The following is a 7,869-nucleotide window of genomic DNA, read 5'->3' on the forward strand; positions in this document are numbered from 1 at the left end:
TCTGGCATTTGGTGATAATATTCCTAGGTGATTTCTTTTTGGGATCTATTTGAGGAGGCGATCAATGGATTCTTTCAATTTCTATTTTGCCCTGTGCCTCTAGAATATCAGGGCAGTTCTCCTTGATAATTTCTTGAAAGATGATATCTAGGCTCTTTTTTTGATCATGGCTTTCAGGTAGTCCAATAATTTTTAAATTATCTCTCCTGGATCTATTTGCCAGGTCAGTGGTTTTTCCAAGGAGATATTTCACATTGTCTTCCATTTTTTCATTCCTTTGGTTCTGTTTTATAATATCTTGATTTCTTATAAAGTCACTAGCTTCCACTTGCTCCAATCTAATTTTTAAAGTAGTATTTTCTTCAGTGGTCTTTTGGACCTCCTTTTCCATTTGGCTAATTCTGCCTTTCAAGGCATTCTTCTCCTGATTGGCTTTTTGGATCTCTTTTGTCATTTGAGTTAGTCTATTTTTTAAGGTGTTGTTTTCTTCAGTGTATTTTTCAGTATTTTTTTGGGTCTCCTTTAGCAAGTCATTGACTTGTTTTTCATGATTTTCTCGCATCCTTCTCATTTCTCTTCCCAATTTTTCCTCTACTTATCTAACTTGCTTTTCCAAATCTTTTTTGAGCTCTTCCATGGCCTGGGACTAGGTCATGTTTTTCTTGGAGGCTTTTGGTGTAGGCTCTATGACTTTGTTGACTTCTTCTGGCTCAATGTTTTGGTCTTCTTTGTCACCAAAGAAGGATTCCAGATTCTGAGACTGAATCTGGGTGCATTTTTGCTACCTGGTCATATTCCCAATCAACTAACTTGACCCTTGAGTTTTTCAGTGGGGTATGAATGCTTGTAGACTAAAGAGTTCTATGTTCCACGCTTGGGGTGGGAGGTGCCAGCTCTGTCACACCAGCACTCCTTCCCCAAGAACCCCCAACCCGGACTGGGCTTAGATCTTCAGCAGGCTGTGCACTCCTGCTCTGATCCGCCACTTAATTCCTCCCACCAGGTGGGCCTGGGGCCGGAAGCAGCAGCAGCTGTAGCTGCACCACCTCCACTGCCTCCGGGGCTGGAAGCCGAACCGGGAACTCCTTCCACTCCCACAGCTTTTCCCACTAACCTTCTCTGCTGTCTTTGGTGTTTGTGGGTTGAGAAGTCTGGTAACTGCCACAGCTCACTGATTCAGGGCGCTAGGGCCCCCTCCGCCCAGCTCCTGGTCTGGTTGGTCCACGCCGCTCAGGCTGGGCTCTGCTCCATTCCATTCCCAGCTTCCAGCTCCCAGCTCCCAGCTCTGTGTGGGATAGACCTCACCCAGAGACCATCCAGGCTGTCCTGGGCTGGAACCCTGCTTCCTTCTGCTGTTTTGTGGGTTCTGCAGTTCTAGAATTGATTCAGAGCCATTTTTTATAGGTTTTTGGAGGGACTCAGCGGGGAGTTCACACTGGGCCCTGCTTTCCAGCTGCCATCTTGGCTCCGCCCCCCATGTTTTCAGTATTCTTAAGACAGTCACCACTACTAGGGTAGTTTGAAAGAAAGTTTGGAGTTAAGTGGTATGTGAGGGTTGATTCTAAAAAGAATATTGTTCCCATTTAGAGTTAATATTTCTCATAATTCTCATGTGATTTAACAGATCAGAAAGCACACATACTGTGATTCCAAGAGGGAATAAATGAAATTATTTTTTGCTAAATGATGATAAGCTTTGGATTTTGATTATTTTATCAGGTTTTGCCAGATTCTTTGATGAACAATTCATTCAATAAACTGAGACATTTATTTGATGAGCTTACAATTTCTCTCTCTCCACATATAGTATACAAACACACACACACATATTACTTAGATATTTCATAGTGATTTAATTTCTCATATTTTATTCCAGACAGATGTTCAATTAACATCTCAAATTCAACACACCCGAGGGTAAACTTATTGCCTTACACTGTACTCCTCAATTTTCCCATAATTTTCTGATTTTACTTTATTAATCTCTGATGCTACAATATTTCTAGTCACCCAAGCTCAAAAATTCTGAATCTTCTTTGATTCTTCTCTTTGCTTTGAACCCCCACCCCAGCAATTGAATTAAGCAATAAAACCACTTTATTAATGTGACTTAGTAGATAGCATCATAGTTGTGGGTTCAAGAATGTATTTAATTTCTATGATCCTCAGTTTCATACCTTACTGATACTTTCAAGGCTGATGTGAGTCTTAAATGAGAGAATATATGAAAAATAATTAAACTAAAAATAAAAAATCTTAATTAAAAAAGGGGGGAGGGGCAGAAGAAAATCTGGAACTCAAAATCATGTAGAACTGAGTGTTGTAAACTAAAAAAAAAAAATCTTAATTAAAAAAAGAAAAATAATTTGCAAATTTTAACAGGGTTATACCACTGGCATCTATTTACTAAGCTCCTCTGATAGAAAGTAAACTCCTTGAGGGCCAGGGTTCTCTTATCTTTGTACTATATTTGTATCTCTAGGAACAGGCCCCATTTCTGTAACTTATTAAATTCTTGATTGGTACTAACAACAATACTCTCCTTTCCATCCATACCACTACCACATAATCAGCCTATAACTTACCTCTTATTCTGCCTATTGTAATTCTCTTCTAATTAGAATTCTTGCTTCTGCAGGTACTGGCTGGGTATCAGGCCTGTGCTTCTGAGCTGGTTTTCGGCGGCAGCGGCGGCGGCCAAGCTGGGGTGATGCCTTCCCGAGTGGAGGACCACGAAGTGCTCTTCACTATTGGTACCGGCTCCTATGGCCGCTGCCAAAAGATACGGAGAAAGAGCGACGGTAAGGTATTAGTTTGGAAAGAGCTTGACTATGGCTCTATGACAGAAGCTGAGAAACAAATGCTTGTCTCTGAAGTGAATTTGCTCCGTGAATTAAAACATGCAAATATTGTTATCGATAGATCCAATACAACACTTTATATTGTAATGGAGTACTGTGAAGGAGAGGATCTGGCTAGTGTTATAACAAAATGCACCAAAGAAAGACATTACTCAGATGAAGATTTTGTTCTCCGTGTAATGACCCAGCTGGCGTTGGCCCTAAAGGAATGTCGTAGACGAAGCGATGGTGGTCATGTTGTGTTGCATCGGGACCTGAAGCCAGCTAATGTTTTCCTGGATAGCAAGCAAAATGTCAAACTTGGAGACTTTGGGCTGGCTAGGATATTAAACCATGACACAAGTTTTGCAAAAACTTTTGTTGGCACACCTTATTATATGTCTCCAGAACAAATGAATCGCATGTCCTATAATGAAAAGTCTGATATCTCGTCATTAGGCTGTTTGCTGTATGAATTGTGTGCCTTAATGCCTCCTTTTACAGCTTTCAGCTAGAAAGAATTAGCTGAAAAAATCAGAGAAGGAAAATTCAGGTGAATTCCATATCGTTATTCAGATGAGTTGAATGACATTATTACCAAGATTCTAAATTTGAAGGATTACTGTCGACCGTCTGTTGAAGAAACTCTGGAAAACTCTCTGATAGCAGACTTGGTAGCTGAAGAGCAAAGAAAATATCCTGAGAGGAGAGGGCGCCGATCAGGAGAGCCAGAAAAGCTGCAGAACTCAAGACCTGCAGTGACTGAACTGAGACTAAGGGAGCTGCAATTACAGGAGAGAGAGAAAGCCATCAAAGCAAGAGAAGAAAGGCTAGAACAGAAGGAACGTGAACTTTGCATCCGGGAGAGACTTGCAGAAGACAAACTCATCAGAGCTGAAAATTTATTGAAAAATTACAACCTGTTAAAGGAACAGAAGATCTTGGCATTGGCAAATAGCCCAGAACTACTTGATTTTCCCTCATCTCTAACCAAGAAGAAAGTTCACTTCAGTGGGGAAAGTAAAGAGAATGCCCTGGGTGGTGAGAACTCTGACAATTATCCCGCTAACAAGTCCAAAAACAGAGACTTGAAGAAGAGACTTTATGCTGCTCAGCTGTGTGCTCAAGCCCTATCAGAACTGGAAAAAAACTACCAGCTGAAGAGCAGACAGATTCTGGGCATGCGCTGACCAACACTGCCCGAGAATGTACAGTAGTTTATATTGTGTCCATTTTAGAGATTGATATTCAACTGCTTTGTCTTTGATATACCTGGTTCTGTGAGCCATGTCCTTGTTTTTATCAGATCAAAACACTTGGGAAATGCTTTTGGTGTTCCTTGGGTTTTTAAAAACTAGTAGATGAGAACAACATAGAGAAATGACACTTGCTTTGAATTTTTAATCCTGTGAACACAACAAAGATAACAGTTTTTCACATAGCTTAGATAAGTACATTTCTAAACCTTAAATAGAAAAAATAATGTTAAGAGAAAATGAAAAGTTTTATTTACCCAAGGAGAAGCTCTCATCTAGATTATGCTTAACGTGCCTATAATGTGTGCATGGAAGGGATATTGTACCCTGATCTCAATTTTCTAAAGAATTAAACTAATGAGGCTTGTGAAATGTAGCTAGTGAGAAAAACTTGAGAACTTGATTCTGCTTTATAAATGGGTCACTGACTCCATTGTGCTTTATCCAAAACCTTTTGATTTTAAAAAATGGGAGTTCTTTGTACATAGGTCCTGCACAGGTTGTATTATATATATTCTGTACCCTTGAAGTGACAGTGTTCTGCAGTTCCTCTCTGATTTTGTATACTATCTAGCAGCAAAGAGAAGAGCTATTTTCTATCCATCCTCTTCATCACTAAATAAAAGTGTTCCGGAATTTTCTTACATTATTAAAAAAAAAAAGAATTCTTGCTTCTAGTATTTTCCCTGATCTCTCCTATCATGTATGTAGAGAACAAAATATTCTCTAAAACATACCTCTCATCACATAGGTTAATTTAAAACAAACAGATTTCTCCAACTTCTATTTGTCTAAATAATACAAGCCAAATTTCTTAGCATATCATTCAAGGCTCTCCAAGATTTGGGTCCAAATAACCTTGCTAATATGGTTCACTTATATATGCCTATCCACCTCACCCCACCCCACCCCACCCAATACACACCCTCTGGTATTTGGTGCCTTTATTTCTTGTGTTCCCTCCACATTTTCTACTGACTTTCTTGGTCAAAATCCTACCTATCTTTCAAAGGCCAAATTAAATGTCATAGTTTCCATGGAACCTTCCTAATTCTCTTAATTTGGAAGTAATTTACATCAAAACCTCAAACTCTCTCAGGTTCAGCATCCCACCTAGTATGTTTTGTCCAGAAATCTTTAATATGAATGCTGCTAAACACCATAAATAGCAATTGGACATTTCTTTTAAGCTGGCTATATTGATTTAAGGAGAAAAACCATTTTGGTGGGCCAAATAACTAGTTGTTGGATTCAAGTGCTCATTTTATCCATTTATTTTTATTCACTAGGCCCATGATAATGATGATTGCCTCAAAATACATTAGCAATAATTTAAACAGTTAATTATCTAGATATTTTATGAGGTAGGGATAATCATTTAGTTGCTCTATCTGCTAAATTATCTGCTAAATTCCCTTTATTGTCCATTTTGCAAATATGATAACACCCTCTCCTAACAGTTTGGACTCCAATCACTGATGAAAACTAAAATGGCCAGCACTGATAGACCTTACTGTATTAGGATAAAATCATTCACATTCTGTTAAATGAACATTTTTCCCTACATATTTTTTTTACCAAGTTCTCTTCAAGGGGCTAAATGCATTTTTAATGTTTAAGCCTTAGAGGGCTATCTTATGTTTTAACGATGACCAAATTTGGTATTCTGCATATATACGCACGTGTATGTACGAGTATGTATCTGTGTGTATGTCTATGTGCATCTATACATTCACGTGTGTGTGTGAATTAGGGGCTGTGGCATAAGGAATGCATTATATAGACCTATAAATAGACATACAGAGTTATAAATAGCTGCAAGTGAATATGGCTTTATCCCAGGAAACCAGAATCGAGAAGTCACACATTTATCCTCCAGAAAGACAGGATTTCCCCTCAGCAATCACAGGCCTTACACTTTATCTCACAGTCCTAAAGGAGTACATGTGATGTAATCATCCGGATTCAATTGTACTTATAGATGAAGTATCTGTTGTGTGAACACACTCTACTCTATTCTAATTTTCTTCAGGTAGTGAGTTAGGCCTATGCATCTGGTTATAAACATACCACAAATATTTCACAAATCAAGGCAACTGTGTAATGAACTAATATCATGTAATTCTCATGATTAATTAAAATGTAACATCCTTCAAAAATGTATGGGGGTGGGGTGGAGCCAAGATGGCAGCTGAAAAGCAGGGACTAGCATGAGCTCCCTACTGAGTCCCTCCAAAAACCTATAAAAATGGCTCTGAACCAATTCTAGAACTGCAGAACCCACAAAACAGCAGAGGGAAGCAGGGTTCCAGCCCAGGACAGCCTGGATGGTCTCTGGGTGAGGTCTATCCTGCACGGAGCTGGGAGCAGAGTGGAGCAGAGCCCAGTGTGGGCGGTGCGGACCAACCAGACCAGGAGCCTGGCGGAGGGGGCCCTAGCACCCTGAATCAGTGAGCTGCAGCAGTTACCAGACTTCTCAACCCACAAACATCAAAGACAACAGAGAAGGTTAGTGGGAAAAGCTGTGGGAGTGGAAGGAGTTCGAGGTTCGGCTACCACCCCGGCAGCAGTGGAGGTGGGGCAGCTACACAAGTACTGCTGCAGTTGCTTCCAGCCCCAGGCCCACCTGGTGGGAGGAATTAAGTGGCGGATCAGAGCAGGAGTGCACAGCCTGCTGAAGATCTAAGCCCAGTCCGGGTTGGGGGTTCTTGGGGAAGGAGGAGTGCTGGTGTGGCAGAGCTGGGGCATCCCCCCAAGCTTGGAAAATAGTTCTCTTTAGTCTACAAGCATTCATACCCCACTGAAAAACTCAAGGGTCAAGTTAGTTGATTGGGAATATGACCAGGTAGCAAAAACACACCCAGATTCAGTCTCAGACTCTGGAATCCTTCCTTGGTGACAAAGAAGACCAAAACATTGAGCCAGAAGAAGTCAACAAAGTCATAGAGCCTACACCAAAAGCCTCCAAGAAAAACATGAACTGGTCTCAGGCCATGGAGGAGCTCAAAAAGGATTTGGAAAAGCAAGTTAGATAAGTAGAGGAAAAATTGGGAAGAGAAATGAGAAGGATGCAAGAAAACCATGAAAAACAAGTCAATGACTTGCTAAAGGAGACCAAAAAAATGCTGAAAAATACACTGAAGAAAACAACACCTTAAAAAATAGACTAACTCAAATGACAAAAGAGATCCAAAAAGCCAATCAGGAGAAGAATGCCTTGAAAGGCAGAATTAGCCAAATGGAAAAGGAGGTCCAAAAGACCACTGAAGAAAATACTACCTTAAAAATGAGATTGGAGCAAGTGGAAGCTAGTGACTTGATGAGAAATCAAGATATTATAAAACAGAGCCAAAGGAATGAAAAAATGGAATACAATGTGAAATATCTCCTTGGAAAAACCACTGACCTGGCAAATAGATCCAGGAGAGATAATTTAAAAATTATTGGACTACCTGAAAGCCGTGATCAAAAAAAGAGCCTAGATATCATCTTTCAAGAAATTATCAAGGAGAACTGCCCTGATATTCTGGAGCCACATTCCAAAATAGAAATTGAAAGAATCCACCGATCACCTCCTCAAATAGATCCCAAAAAGAAATCTCCTAGGAATATTATCACCAAATGCCAGAGCTCCCAGGTCAAGGAGAAAATACTGCAAGCAGCCAGAAAGAAATGATTTGAGTATTGTGGAAACCCAATCAGAACAATCCAAGATCTGGCAGCTTCTACATTAAGAGATTGAAGGGCTTGGAATACGATATTCCGGAGGTCAA

General features: G+C 40.1%; 1 pseudogene; it reads left to right on the top strand.

Annotated features, from left to right (window-relative positions):
- Window positions 1–2,710: 2,710 nt before the first annotated feature.
- On the top strand, window positions 2,711–4,030 carry LOC118831906 (annotated as a pseudogene).
- The last annotated feature ends 3,839 nt before the right edge of the window (window positions 4,031–7,869 follow it).

Source organism: Trichosurus vulpecula, chromosome 9 (assembly GCF_011100635.1).
Source record: "Trichosurus vulpecula isolate mTriVul1 chromosome 9, mTriVul1.pri, whole genome shotgun sequence".
NCBI lineage: Eukaryota > Metazoa > Chordata > Mammalia > Diprotodontia > Phalangeridae > Trichosurus > Trichosurus vulpecula.